This window comes from Stegodyphus dumicola, chromosome 3, assembly GCF_044657685.1.
Source record: "Stegodyphus dumicola isolate Sdum_Otavi_A_Nest chromosome 3, ASM4465768v1".
NCBI lineage: Eukaryota > Metazoa > Arthropoda > Arachnida > Araneae > Eresidae > Stegodyphus > Stegodyphus dumicola.
The window spans coordinates 245,868,245-245,884,362 of NC_140770.1; the positions used below are offsets into that span (position 1 = coordinate 245,868,245).

At 34.8% G+C, this 16,118-nt stretch overlaps 1 protein-coding gene across 6 annotated transcripts in view; it reads right to left on the bottom strand.

Annotated features, from left to right (window-relative positions):
* Positions 1 to 16,118, bottom strand: part of Ppcs (phosphopantothenoylcysteine synthetase) — a 70,654-nt gene that overhangs the window by 44,809 nt on the left and 9,727 nt on the right. Inside the window, exon 2 of one of the 6 annotated variants that reach the window (XM_085814003.1) lies at positions 13,385 to 13,479. The exons of the other annotated variants lie outside the window; for them this stretch is intronic. The gene's annotated coding sequence lies outside the window, so the exon portion shown is untranslated. The remainder of the gene's footprint in view (positions 1 to 13,384; positions 13,480 to 16,118) is intronic. 6 annotated transcript variants of the gene reach the window in all.

Consider the following 16,118-nt stretch of genomic DNA (forward strand, 5'->3'; position numbering starts at 1 on the left):
AGGATTTAGTAACAGTTCTATTGGAAATTGGCGAAGAAGCATCCCCAGATTTGAAGCTGGTAGAACTGAAACACAAACTCCAGAATAGCAAGGAATACATCGAAGATGCTGATTTCGTGAAAGAAATTCTGATTACTACAGTGGAGAATAGAAAAAGAAAAGAAGAAATGGAAAGAATGCAAATGGAAGAAGAAAGAATAAGAACAGAAAGAGAACACGAAATAGAACTAGCGAAGATTCGAGCAACTCAAAATGAAGGAAGTAGAAGTCCAACACCTTTAATCCAAAACACAGAACGAGAAACCGAAATTTCCCTGGACAAGCTGATCAAAGGAGTTGGAACACTGACTATACCAGTACCGAAGAGAGCAGAAGAATGGAATATATTTTTCGATTCTATCGAAAGAGCATTTAAGCACAAGAAGGTTCCTGAAGAATACAAATCAGAAATATTATTGAAATTAATTGGAGAAAAAGCTTCAAATGTTCTTGTTTATATAAAGGAGGAAGATCTGCAAAATTACGAAAAAGTGAAAACTCTTGTTCTGAAGGAATATCAACCTACTCCTCAAACCTGTTTAGAAAACTTCAGAAAAACTAGACGTTATTCCGGCGAAACGCATATCCAGTTCGCTTCAAGACTAACAGCTACATGGGACTATTACTGCAAGTCAAGAGAAGTAAAGGATTTCGAAACACTCAAGGAGTTAATTATTTCCGATAAATTATTCCAAGCATTAGATGAAGAAACAGCTGCACACGTCGCAATACGCCAAGGAAATAAATGGCTGAAGCCTCAAGAATTAGCTACAGAATGTGATATTTATTTCACGGCCAAAGGAAAATCTTTCGACGAAGTTCGAAATGGAATTAAGCGATCACCGAGATTCCTGGATACAACATGTGCACACGACAAATATATTCCACCACCCATGAGAAAAGAATATCCAAAACACGAAAGATTTCACGCGAGAAGAAAAGAATGTTATATTTGTGGAAATTATCAACGCATCGCGAGAGATTGTCCAGACAAAAGAAGAAAGAACGAAACTGCAGTAAATAAGAAGGGAAAGGATGATTCCAAAACTCAAAAAAATTCAAACAGAACATCAAAAGAAGAAGCCATCTTAGCTAAAGTAGACTCATCCCATCTACGATCTGAATTCGCAGAACGCATCGTTCAACCACTGCAAAAAGTAGATATTTTTATTAACTCTGAGAAAATCGAAGCTATCGTAGACTCTGGAACGCAGATAACGATCGTACATTCATCGCTCATTCCAAATTTAGAGGAGAGAGAAGGAGGTAAAATATTGCTAACACCTGCTTTCGGACAACCAATTGAAGCAAAAGTTTGCCGTGTACCTATTTACCATAAAGATCATGGAAGCAATATATTTAATTTTGTGGATACATTAATTGCAGTGACTGATAAGCTAAATGTGCCTTGCCTAATAACTCCAGAAATATACGAACTGTTGATTAATCCTGCGGCAGAAGAACCAAACGCAGAAAGAAATAATTACGGAAGCGAAAACTTACAAACTTTATTCGCCAATGCACAGTCAAACGACAGCGTCGATTCCCCCCCCCCCCCCGCTAATGCTTATGGAGGAGAAAAACGAAGAGGAGGAAGGGAAGAAGGCGAGTGTTTATGTAAACACAGACTTATCGTCTGCTGAACGCCTACACGAAGAGCAAGTTAACTGTCCCTCGCTGAGAGAAGCATGGAAGCTAGCAATAGAAAAAAAAGGAAATTATTTATTTATTGATCATCTTTTACATCACCAAGAAAAAATATTAGGACAGAATGTTTTTCAGTTAGTGCTTCCACTTAGTAGAAGAGCACAAGTGTTGGAATTAGCACATAGTTCCATTTTCGGTGCACATCTTGGGATAAGAAAAACAAAGGAGCGAATACGATATTCATTTTATTGGCCTGGATTAGCACAAGATGTTGAAACCTTTTGTAAAACGTGCAAAGATTGTCAGTTGAAAAGTCCAGAAAAGCGATCTGACAAGATTCCCATCACACCGGTCAGAAGGCCAGGATTACCTTTCGAAACAGTTAACATCGACATTATTGGACCTATTGAACCTCCCTCTGCTAGGAAACATAAATATGTGTTATGTCTGGTAGATCAACATTCCCGATGGCCAGAAGCCATTCCACTGAGAAGCTTGACAGCAAAAGCCACTTGCGACGCGCTTTTGGAGATTTTCATGAGAACAGGAATCCCTAATACAATAGCTGGTGACAACGGAAGTAACTTCGTTTCAAAATTAACTAAAGAATTCCAGAAAAGACTAGGTTCTCTACACCTGCTTACAGTGCTTCAAATGGATTAGTAGAAAGATGGAACAAGTCCTTCAAGCAAATGTTACATCATGTCATCAGGACTGATCCTTCGAATTGGGATAAGCACATCCCATACCTGCTCTTTGCATACAGAGAAGTACCAAACTGCACCACGGGTGTCTCACCATTTCAGCTGATGTATGGAAGACAACCAAGAGGTCCTTTAGCAGTACTGAAGTCTTCATGGTCAGGAGAAATACCTATACCACCTAATCTAAGTGAATCGGCAGTGGATTACTTACAACTTTTAAAAATAAGGTTAGAACAAGCAGCCGAACAAGCCAATTTAATTGCTAGTGATAAACAACAAAAATATGCTGAGTACTTTAATCGGAGAACAATACCAAAAAATTTCAAAATCGGAGAACAAGTTTATTTACTCATACCAGATTCAAATAACAAACTCTATGCACGATGGACTGGTCCAGGAGAAATCGTGAATCATTGCCCACCTCATTCCTATAAAGTAAAACTACCTGATGGAAAGATCAAACATGTTCATGCAAATAAAATTAGAAAATTCCAAGCTAGTGTCAATGCAGTTGGAGTGATATTTGAAAATGAAGAAGAATTTGGAGAAATTATAACTTTACCAGGAAAAGATCTCTCGACCCCCCTGGAAGATTTTAAAATAGATGCAAATCTGAATTTAGAAAATTTGAATCCGCAGCAGAGAAGAAAATTGATAGCTCTTATCAACAAACACCGAGCACTATTTACCGGAAAGCTGAAAATAGCTAAAGTTGAAGCTCATAAAATTAGATTAATACCCAATATGGAGAGGAAGAAACCTTACATTTATAGGATTCCTGAAGCATTGAAACCCAAGGTCGATGAAGAAGTAGAAGAATTATTGAAATCGGGACTAATAGAAGAAAGTAATGCAGAAATAGCTCATCCAGTAGTTTGTGTAAGCAAAAAAAAAAAAAAAAAATGGAGATATCAGATTGTGCTTAGATTATCGAGCTTTGAATGCAGTGACGAAGCCAGATGACTTTCCTATGCAAAATGCCATTGATTTAATGTACAGTATAGGAAGAGCCAACGTCATAACAACTTTAGATTTGCTGAAAGGATATTGGGCAATTCCCATGGAGGAACAAAGTAAAGAGTACACATCCTTCAAAACTCATCGAGGTCAATATCAGTTTAAAGTGCTACCCTTTGGATTAAGGAACGCAGCAGCAACTTTTCAGAGAGTAATGAATAACGCGCTGAAAGAATTTCAACAATTTTCAAGAGCCTATATTGATGACATAGCTATATTTTCCACGGATTTCGACACTCATCTCCGACATCTGGATAAAGTTTTTACCAAACTAGAGTCACTTGGATTTACTATCAATTCGAAGAAATGTTCGTTTGCAAAACCTCAAATTAAATATTTAGGACACATCATTGGATCAGGAAAACATCAACCAGATCCCGAGAAAACAGAGGCAATCAAGAAGCTGGAAACGCCGAAAACGAAAAGAGATCTTAAAAGTCTGTTAGGACTATGTAATTATTATCGCGATTATATCCCAGGGTATACAGAGATCGCCTACCCACTCACAGAACTCACGAAAAATAAACAACCGGAAATACTCGAATGGAAAGAAATTCATGAGTCAACATTTCAACAACTGAAGGAACGATTAGCGATGTCAACGGAGCTGATCACCCCAACACTGCAGGATCCGTTTGTCATTCATTCTGATGCATCCCAAATCGGAATAGGTGCATGTTTGTCACAGCAAAGGGGAGAGAAGCAATTTCCCATCTGCTACGCGAGCAAGAAATTATCAAAACCTCAACAGAGCTGGCCGACTATAGAGCGTGAAGCTTATGCTATAGTATGGGCATTGAAGAAGTTTGAACCTTGGATATTCGGTTCATCGGTGAAAATTGTGACTGATCATAATCCTCTAGCCTTTATAGTGAGAAATGCTCCGCAATCATCCAAATTACAACGATGGGCCATAGCTTTGCAGAAATATAATCTCGAAATAGAACATTGCCCTGGAAAAAAACTGTCAAACGCGGATGCATTATCCAGACTTCCCACTTTTGAACTTTGAACATTAATTTACTGTTCATCTTCACGAACATTTTGTATAGTTAATAATTAGATAGTTTCTTTGCTTTTCATAATCATTTTACAATTTTGTGCAAATAAGATGTTTATGTAATTTGAAATAGATAGAGAAATTATTGGATAACAAATATTCGAGGTAAGTGGTAAATTTAGATATTTGTCTCCCAAGGATTTAAATCATGCTGCAGCATCATTAATTAAAAGGAATGTTAAGAATATAATTTTATATATATATAAGAAACTTAATAATTTTACTGTCATCATTGGAATAATACTAGGGTATATTTTAACATGTTTATAAAAGAAAATATCAACTTGGTTTCTTTGAATTAAGAATTGATAAATTGTTACAATAATAATAAGGTTCGGAACAAGTGAAGTTAAAAATGATTTATCTATGTTTATATATAAAAATGTATTATCTATGTTTATGTACTAAATTGAGGTATGTCTATAGTAATTGAGATTTGAAAATTAGGAGAGAATGTATAAAAGTATATGTAGTTTTTTTTTTCTTTTTCACGTTGATCGCAAACAGTTGCTAGATTTTAGTTTCCAGATTGCTGATTGATTTGTAAATAATATCAACAACAATCTTACGACAGGGGTGTGATATCTGGCGACTGTTTGGCGATCAACAGAGCATGCTTGGCGCAGGTAGCTCTTCTTCGAGAAGGGTTAATGTATTTATTAGGAGTTGCATGTTAGCCTCGGAAGAGGAAGGTAGTAGATTGTACTATGCAGTAGGAGCGACGTACTGCTCTCAGTAACTATTATATTATCATTTGAATTATATATTTAATAAATGTTTGTTTCGTCTTGCTAAATGGTGCCTTGTTAAACCACGAAGTCCAAGGTTTGCAAAAGCACTTGTGGTGTGTTGCTAATACTACAAAGATTTACAGAACTTCTTTCCTTGCCAGTTTCTTTTTTATTGCTGTTTAACATAGGCTTCTTAGCATTTGTTTTACTTTTAAGCGATTCTAAACACATAATTACACTGTGATTTTTATGGCAAATTGCACATTTAATAGAACTCCTGCATTTATTTGCACAATGACCAGCCTTTAAACAGCGAAAGCAGTGCCCTTTATCTTTTAAGGGTTTTTACCTTTCTGAAAATGTCTTTTGAGCCTTAAAACAATTAAATGAATCATGTTTTCCACTGCAAAACACACACTTCTTAGCGGGAGAATCAGTACTCAACAAATTTGCTGCCGTTGATGGTTGATCGTGAACAGTTTTAATAGATTTAATACCACAGATCACTTCGTTCTTCAAACCAAAACCAGCCACAGCTAAACTTATGCATTCTTCGGATTCTACTTCTAATTTCAAAAATTTTAATAAACTGTCCAGTCTGCATTTTGGGTCTGGACCATGGTCAACATTTGCACTTCTTTGATAGGCTCTTAAAAAATCCTCAGGCAAGCAAGATTCAACTGAAGGATGTTAGACTCAACTAAAGTGTGTAATGCAGCACTTTTATCTGTAGTGACGCCAAGGGTTTCCAGAGCCCGAATTTGTTGTTCCAAATTATCATATAATGCACATAAGTTATTACAGGAATGACTAGAATTTGCATTTCTCTGGTCTCAATTTATTAGAACTCATTCCAAGTCTCCTTCTGAGATTTAGAGAATTTAAATATGGTGTTATTGCAGATATTGAAAAGGCCTTTTTGCAAGTGAGCGTTCGGCTGGAAGAACAAAACTATTTGAGATTCTTCTGTTGGAATGATAGCGACTGTAAAGAAATTAAGGTAATGCAACACTACAGATTGGTCTTTGGTGCAAAGAGCAGCCTTTTTCTTTTGGGAGCAGTCTTAGATTATCATTTGGGAAGATATTTGAATGATGCCAGATATAATCAAGATTATGTTAAGATTCTTCTTTCGAGTTTCTATGTTGATAATTTAGTAACGAGCTTAAATGATACATGTGATATATTACCCTTCATTGAGACGTCTCAAACCATACTGAGTGAAGGAAAATTCAATTTGAGAGGCTGGCAGTACACTAATGATAATGGTCCTCAACCATTTACTTCCGTATTAGGACTTTTACGGGATAAAAAAAATGATACGCTGATGATAAATCTGGACTGGTTAGACAGCTATAAATTTGAAACTTTGTCCAAAAGAATAATTCTTTCTGTCACTCATAATGAAATGCCAATTTTTTAACATACCTTTTTTTCACGTGCATACGTTTAGGCTTTACACGACCATCTCCTCCATCCTCCAGATAAGCAATTCAATTCAATTTTTCATAAGGTGTTTGATCCAGTTGGTTTATTATGTCCTGTTTTGCTGATACCCAAATTGTTATTGGAAAAGATGTGGAAAGAAAACATACCTCGGGACTCTGAAGTCAACGCTAATATAAAAGACGAATTTATGAGCTGGTTTTCAGAACTTCATTTGCTGAAGAAAGTGATCGTATTACGGTGTTTTTCAACTGATCCAAGTAGACAAAACATTTCTCTGCATACGTTTTGTGATGCTAGTCATTCAGCCTTCGCAGCAGCTGTTTACATTCGTGTGGAGACATCGGAGAATGTCCAAGTTCATCTCTTAGCAGCCTTGGAGCTGATGGCTGCTATGGTGGGAGCTTGTTTGTGTGCATCTGTTGTGGAAAGGCTTCAATGGAAACATGTTGAACAGCATTATTGGACTGACTCAACGGTTGTTTTAGGGTGGATTCAACATAAAGAATCCTGGACAGTATTTGTGAAGAACAGAGTGAATGAGATAAATAGTTTAACAGATCCTCTTGCATGGAAACACCTTCCTGGGATCCAGAATCCAGCTGATTTGCCTTCTCGAGGATGTTCGGCTAGACAACTGTTATCAAGCAAATGGTGGGAGGGACCTACTTGGTTATTAGAACCTTCTTCTAACTGGCCCATCACAGAACAAAATTTTGATGAACATTCTATAGCTAAGGAAAAGAGAAAAACAAAATCTGATGGGCATTCTTCTATCTGTTCTCTAAGTTACTCAAATACTTGTAGCTGCAAAACTTATGAAAAGAAAAATGGATGCAGACATTACGGATCAAGTTGGTACTATTATTATTTTTCAAGCTATGACAAAGTGATACGGTTGATTGCTTGGATAAAAAGATTTATCTTTAATTGTCTAAATGCAAAGTCTTCGCAAATTATTGGAGAGTTATCCTATGAAAAATTCAAAAATGCAGAAAAGAAAGTCATATTATTAATACAAAACGAATACTTTTCTGATCATTTAAACAAAAGAAAATTAGAATCTTTGGCAACATATAAGGATGAAGAATGAATTATTAGACTGTGAACAAAAATTACATTTCGAAAGGATACAGAAAACTTTAAACATACTTTTGTTTTACCTTGAGAACATCAGGCTGTTAAAAGGTTAATTATAACAGAACACCAGAAGAACTCTCATGCTGGTTCTCAAATATTGTTGAGTATTCTAAGAGAACATTATTGGATTTTAAACATGAAAAAAGTCATTAGATCTCTTTTATCCAAATGTGTTACTTGCTTTAGATACACAAAGAGAAATTTAACAGCACCGATATCTGCATCGCCAGAAAATCGCGCAAGAGATGCATCTATTTTTGAAGTTATTGGAATTGATATGGCTGGACCTGTGTATTTAAAAGGAGAAGCAAAGGCTTGGATTTGCCTATATACGTGTGCTGTGTATAGAGTTGCGCATTTTGAATTCAGTTCCTCACTGTCTACAGAGGCTTTTCTTCAGAGTTTCCGTCGGTTTATAGCACGCAGAGGCTGTCCTTCTGTAGTTTATTGGTACAATGGAAGCAACTTCATTAGAGCATCAAATTGTTTGAAACTCACTGATTGGAATGTCGTTGCTCAATACACCACCACTAAGAAAATTCAATGGTTTTTCAATCCCCCAACTGCCTCTTGGTGGGACAGTTTCATGTAATTGGTTCATGTAATTCATGTAACTTTCATGTAGTTGGTTCGTAGATCTAAAAAAAATGAAAGATTCGAACAAGCTAGAGTTGAAGGGTATTCAGTGGAAAACAGTCAAAAAGATATTAAATCTGTAAAAACCAGGAGTGGAAGAGAAGTCAAGCCTATCCAAAGACTACACTTATAGACTTTATAAATGTTTGGACTTTAATTCAGTTCTTTTTATGCTTTTTAGTTAAGTTTTTCTTTAATATTTCTAATAGGTTAAGTTGTTTCCCAACAACTTAAGGTGGGAGGATGTTGAATTTCAAAACAATGTAGTTTGTATTTTGTACTTACTTTCCTTTAATTTTTTACTTAAATTATACTTATAATTTTACAATACTTATTACTTTTACTATTTGGCCACTAATAATTGTTGTTAGTTTGGTTTCATGAGAGTGGCAGCAGGGCAATTCATAGAATTAGGAAAATATGTTTCTATAGTTAGTTAGGCTTATTGAAGATTAATTGTATGTTATATACCTGAGTGATGTTTTATTAAATAAATGAATACTTTAGAATATAGTAGTCTCTTTAGAGTCCGTGATACGCTGGTAGCATAATAGTTTGACGCGTAAGCGAACACTTAGTACTTCAAATCAGATGCCTTTTAAAATTCATTTTCAATGAGACAAAATAACTTCTTTTATTAATATAACTAACTTTATATTTCAAAAGTTATTCATTACACATCATGATTTCTATCATAAACAATAAAAAATAGCAATAATTAAACTGCATATATAAAAAATTATCTATATTTATGGTGACCACTGAGCCACTAGAGCACTGTGTCACAATGTTCACAATCCTCTAGAGGCTCGGTGGTTGTGCCTTGAAACCGCTACTCTTTACAATGGCGTCATAATATTCAATTTCTAGAGTTTTTAGTTTTTTTTTCCTACTACATCAGTAAGTTTCAAAGTCTTAGACGCGTGCTGGTTTCACAGTGCGACCACCACCCACAGAACAATGGGCAAGAGTAGATTTTTTAAAATTCATATATGTCTCTAGGATCATAATATTAAATTTCTAGAGTTTTTAGTTAAAAAATTATAAAAATAATATTGTACATGTCAAAGAATTAAACAAACACAGGAAGCTAAAACAAAGTTAAAACTATCATGGTCACCAGAAAAAATTTGCTGCTCTCTTAACACACAGAGACCAACAAATAACTAAAAATACACAAACAGAGAGGAATAAATAACCAAAAATACATATTTCTTAACATAAAAACATTAAACAACAAATATTTTCACAAAAATTAACACATAGAGACAAATAAATAAATGAAATGCCAATTTTTTAACATACCTTTTTTTCACGTGCATACGTTTAGGCTTTACACGACCATCTCCTCCATCCTCCAGATAAGCAATTCAATTCAATTTTTCGGCGTTTCGGCTCATTCACTGTTAATTAACATTCAGCCTCTTATTCACCTCAGACATGCTCAAATGATGATACTCGCAGCAAAATAACAGCAAGTTCAAAAGCCAAGCCACACATATGCAAGCAAACACAGCAACTGAAGAGAATAGAAAGAACCCAAAACCCGGATCCATACAAAAAATCTCAGCAGACTTCCAAATTTACCAGACTTCCAAAACCAATAACTCTTGGCAATTTTTTCAGAAAAAAAAACAAGGGATCTGTACAGTAAAGATTAGCCTAAAGGGCAAAGCCTTGCAACCTCTACAAATCTTTTTACATAAACTGTGCATTACCAAGCAAAAATACAGCACCTATGACAAAGAGATCTTACCAACATTCAGCCATAAAACAACTTCAGAATAGTTTGCAGGGCAAGCATTTCACAATATACATGGATAATGACACATTGACCTTCATTTTTTTTTAAAAAAAGATCTAATTTGGGTTCCCGTCAGCAGCTTGGAAAATTTGACTGCATATCACAATTCAGAATTGCAAACCAGACATGTTACTGGATCCAATAGCATTGTGGCTGACATTTTATCCTGGATAAATTAGATCAATTTAGCTTCAACCTACTTTTCCATTATGGTTGAGGAGCAGGATAAAAATACACACTTATCTAACCTACCTGACAAGCCTCATATATCAATTCAATTTAAAATTTTACGTATGTGTCTTAATTTAAAATCTTACTGTTATGTTAAAACAGTTACTGGAAAAGTTTAACTATGCATTCCATACAAGTTGCACTATTCAACCTATAGTTACCTCTAGTGGTATCCAGTATTATCCTCCCATCCAGGTATTAAGACCTGTGATTATTTGTGTAGCCAGGGATATTAAAAGACATACTGAATTAGGCATGGTTGTGCATAGACTGTCAGAAGTCAAAATTCATTTATACATTTGTAGTCCTTTATAATGGTTTCTTGTTTTTTCTCGAAGATTTAAGCATGTTCACAGTGACATCATGGAACCCTGCCTCCATTTAAGGCATATACATAACTTATCACCTTTATATATTGCTTTTCTCATTAGCCCCAAGCAACACTTGACCAGGATATTATGGCTGAAACAGTTGCTCGAACACTGGTTTGACAAATTACTAGTCTCAAAAATTATAACTGTGGATGAAACAATTCAAATCAAGGTAACAATCTGAATCTTATTTAATTTTCTTACTCAAAAAGGTTTTAGGAATTTGCCATATTCAAACTTCTGCATATCATCCACCTAGCAATAGGCTGGTTGATGATGATTTCACTAGACTTTTAAGCAAGCCTTAAAGTGTCATCATAACACATGCTGGAAAGAAACTTTACTAATTGTCCTTCTCGGCCTCCACTCAACTTTCAAACAGGACCTTAGTAGTATCCGTTTTGAGATGCCCTATGGAACTTTACCTTCACTAGGAGAATTCTCACAACTCTTTAATTACCAACTGCAGACAGATCCTGTTGTTTTCCTTCAGCATTCATGCAACAGCATGGGGTAATTACCTCCAGTTTCTACTTCTACACACATTAAACCTGTTTTGTGCACCCCTCCTTAGAGATTTGCTAACATGTTTCTGTGCACAATGAAACAGTGAAAGCACCACTGACACAGTCGTATAATGATACCTATAACACTGTCGAACGGACTGGTAAATACTGGTAAATACCATTTTGATAAATGGAAAAGAATATATTATTGAAACTGACTATTTGAAGCCAGCCTTCACTACTATCACCAATGACTCCAGTTATTCCTAGTAACAATTCACTAACAGCACCAATTATTCCTAGTGATAGTTTACCAACCCCAAGCAATAGTTCAGCATAATCATGAAATGCAGTGCCAGCTTTGCCTCCAAAGAAAACAACTCGTTCTGAAAGAGTAATGAGATTTAATCCTCGCTACATATATGATGTGTCAGTATATACAGTACTTGGGGAGAGAGGAATATTGTGACAGTTTAACTGTACCTAGATTTTTATACTCATTTACTTTCTAACTCTTTATTTAATTGCATTATTTCATAACTAAAACTGTAACTTTTAACAAACTTTATACATGTAACTGCAATCATATTTGTATATCAATTGGAATGTAGTTCCACTCATGTTTGTATGTAAACACATGCATCCTTGTAACATGTTTTTGTTAAATATAAAAGTTATTATGTTGTGAAGATGACTATTGATTTATTTTTCTAACTGAATTACTTCTCTTACATGATTCTCTTCTTAATGAGCATAACCTAGCACACTATTATGATATACCCGATATAGCTCAAAAACATCAAGGAAAATATATATGCTTAAAAAAGAAAAAAGTGAAAGAACTCGTATGAAAATTAGTCCATACTGTGAGTGGCTTACATCTATTTTGGAACACTTAAGTTTTTCAATTTTATTTTTAAATATTAGTGAGATGGCTTAGTTTTCTTTGCTATTTCTTTAGTAGTTATTTGTTTTTGGTAAAAATATAGCTTATTAAAAAGTTCTGAAAATGAACTTTTATCACTATTCAGAGTCTTTAGCAAACAATTTATATTTAATGAAAACAAAAACATAACGAGACACACTTTGTTAGGTATCCTTTAGCTAAAATTACACTTTTCATGCACTTTGGCATGGATTTAACTAATTTTTTTTTTAGTAAGACTGTTCCATTCCTGCATAAGAATTGCTTTTAATACTTTCAAAGAAATGTAATGTTTACTTGTTCTTTTCTCCAAGTAACTCCATACATGTTCAATAAAATTTGAATTAAAAAAAAATTGAATTAAAAGAGTTCTGGCAATTTCAGGACAGTTGCATAATAACCTCAAGGAAGCATTTAGGGCTGTAGGTTTAGGATTGTTATCCTGATAGAACTTGAATATATTTTGCATTCCATGTTTTCTTCCAGATGTTCTTACCATTTCATTAAGAATATTTTTTATTTATACTAATCTATATTATTTTCTATAAAAAGTAAATTTTTCATCCCAGAAGCAATGAAACAGTAATAACAATCAATAAATATTTCACATTCATCTAGCTTTTGCCTCGCAGCAGTCCATTCATTGGACCCAAAAATATTAAATTTTCATTTATCGGCAAATACTCCATATGATATATTCAAACTTTTCCATTATGGTTTGGTCTATTGGTTTATATTAATATGGCACAGTACATGAGGACCATCTGTTTAACAGAAGCGATGCCTTTGTGAACGACTTTCTAGGGGAAACTAGCTTGTATGCAGGTTACACATAGGGAAAACACCAATGCAGCCAGCCTGTTTACTCGGAACCAAACACAATTTGAATTACCAGTGTTCTGCAACTTTAAAGCTGTCACTGGTTGGCCACTTTTCCATTATACTCCTGCTATGCATTTTGGCAATTTTTTTAATTGTAGGCAATTTCTAGTTATTATAGTAGTTTATAGATATACATACACACACAATGATAGCCCATATAGCACTACATTTTGGTCGAGTCCTGTGTTTGGCTTCTTTTCACAGGCATAAAAAGAATGAAAAAGTACCAATAAATCTTTACTTACCATGGATTTTATGAATGCTAGGTGTATTTTCATTGTTTTCTAGTTGATGAAGAATTTCATTCTTGCTAATTGTTCCATGTAGCCTAATGACTTTTCTAAAAGTTTTAGGATTAAATTTTATTGCTAGCCATTCTTCAAACTCCACTACTAGTTTTACATCATTAATTAATTAAATCTCTGATTCTTTCACGTTAGCTTAGAATAAAAAAAAAAAACTAAACTCAATGGGGTAACAGCCCTCAGTGAGCCTAGGCCTGAAATGCCCTTATACAGTCAAAAGTCGTTAATCCGGACTCGTAGGGACTTCGGCGATTCCGGATTATAGATCATCAGTTTAAATCTCATAAGAAGGCATGCAGAAATTCTAAAATTAAAAATATGAAACCGTAATTTATGAAATAAAGAACAATTATGATCTAAAGGGTATCAAAATTTACAAAAAAAAAAAAAAGCTTAATATTTATTTGTTTACTCTATTAAACATTTCTTTCAATGTAAGTTGTTTAAGTTGCTTCGTTTTATGTGATAATACTTTCTCTTTAATTCTATAAACAGACATAATTTCTTGTTCAGTTACAAAGTTCCGCTGTTCAAGTCCTGTAATTGCTGTGCCGAGAATACCGTCGGTCGAACAACGGTATTCTTGGCACAGCAATTACGGGACTTGCCAATCGAAATTTTTTCGTTTTCACCAACCTCTCTGTCACCTTCTTCATGTTTTTATCCATTTTTTGCAGCAATTCCACTTTTTGTTTGATGGACATCGAAACATACTTTCGTTTTGTAGATCCTTTGGGAGCTCCAGCATCGGAAATTCTATTTGACATAATCGAAAGTTCAAGTTTACTTTTATAAAACTGCTCTTACAGTCTGAAAAAAGTAATAAGCCAGATCCAGTTCAAAGATTAAGGAACAACGCAATCATCAACATTAACTGAAATAGATAATTAGATAATTTTAGCTTATACCATCCGTTATACATTAAACGCGCACGCGAAAACGTATTCTGCACTTGTGCACACGCATATGCGCAGTCGTAAAGGTCTTACGCGCACGCGTAAACGCCTATGCGCATGTGTCAATGCGGCACATGCGCAGAAAGTTTTTAGCTTTGAGGTCCAGATTATAGATCATTCCGGATTATGGGTGTCTGAATTAACGACTTTTGACTGTATCTGCTTTCTAAACAGTGGTCTCTGGAGTTGCATGAGCGTCTCTACCTTGGACAAGTGGTCAGCTTGTCATAGGACCCCGGTGTTTAATACGCAAGTGAACTAAAGGGATAAAAGGCTGAGTCAACCTTCCCCAGCACAGGGTTCGAAACCTGGATTTGTGGTGCTGCTGCACGACACACTCTCCACTGCACCACTGGGCCTTGTTAACTTGAAATATCAATCAGATTTCAATGCATTTCAAACAGCTCCATACAAGTCACCTTATTTTGATACATAAAAGATATATGAATGTTTTGCACCAAAGAGGTTTTGCATATTGAACAGATTTATAATCTTTAAAATTGTAAAAAGTTGTATTTTGAACAGAACTTGTCATTAGTTCATAGCTTCTTGCGATATGCACTTCAGATATGGAAATATTAATATATTTTACTAAACAAAAATATTCTAAATGCAGATGACAATTCTTGTGACGTATTTTTATTTATAACAAAAGACACTGTGACAAGAAATATGGCCTGCTAAAATATCTCAACATTCAAATGTCCTAATTATATTATGAATCACTAATTAGGACTTTTGTAATAAATTATTTTATTGCTAGAATATTTTGATAACATTTATTTTGTAACAAGCAAGTCTTATAATAGAGAAATGTATCAGGAAAAAATTTGAAATCAATGTTTCAGTATTTAGTACAAGAATTATGCAAATAAATTTCAAAAATACAAGTGTCCGAAAACAAATGGGAGCTACAGCTTAAACTTTAACTGCTGTGAGAGGTCTGAGAGACTGCTGAGGATTTTCTAACCGCCATTTCCACCCCTAAAAACGGAGAATGGTCCCTGTTCTTCCTCCTACCTTCCCAAACTCATCCCACAAGGTCGCATATCCAGTTTCCCACTACTAACTTTATTACGGTTTCAGTTACCACGTTTTTTACTTTTTAAGTTGTCTGGGAGACAGCTCACAGCAGATGCATACCAGTTTTAGTGGACGATAGATTTTATTTATCGGATGCTTGTTTTTCGTAAAAGTGATGAATATGGCTTCAAATGTTACAAGAAAACGTCCCTTATTTCTCACTCAAAAAGAAATTGAGGTTGATCTTTGGATTACGGTAGCTTGGCGATTTTTTGGCGAAAATTTGGCTACCAACTCTGCTACAGCAACCCTCTATTTATTTTTTTCGCCGCCATTTTGTCTTCACGAAATAAAGACATATTTCTTTTCTTTTTATTTACTCAACACTTTTTCCAACAATCTGCTAGCCGAATTACACTTATGCTAGAAATTTTATGGAACAAAACTGCTTAATCATGACAAATATTAACTGCCAAATTGGGAAAAAGTGCAGAATAGCAAACTCCTTGCCGCGTTTTCAGAATCGCATACACACATAAACCATGTACACGTCGACTTATTTTTACTTAAAAAAACATCCCAGAATTGCAAAAAAATGACATTGCACACACTCTTAACTTTATCCAGCTACACTGCTATTTTGCTCATAAATTACAAAAATTCGCACGAAAATGCAGGAAAATTTTCTTAATCTT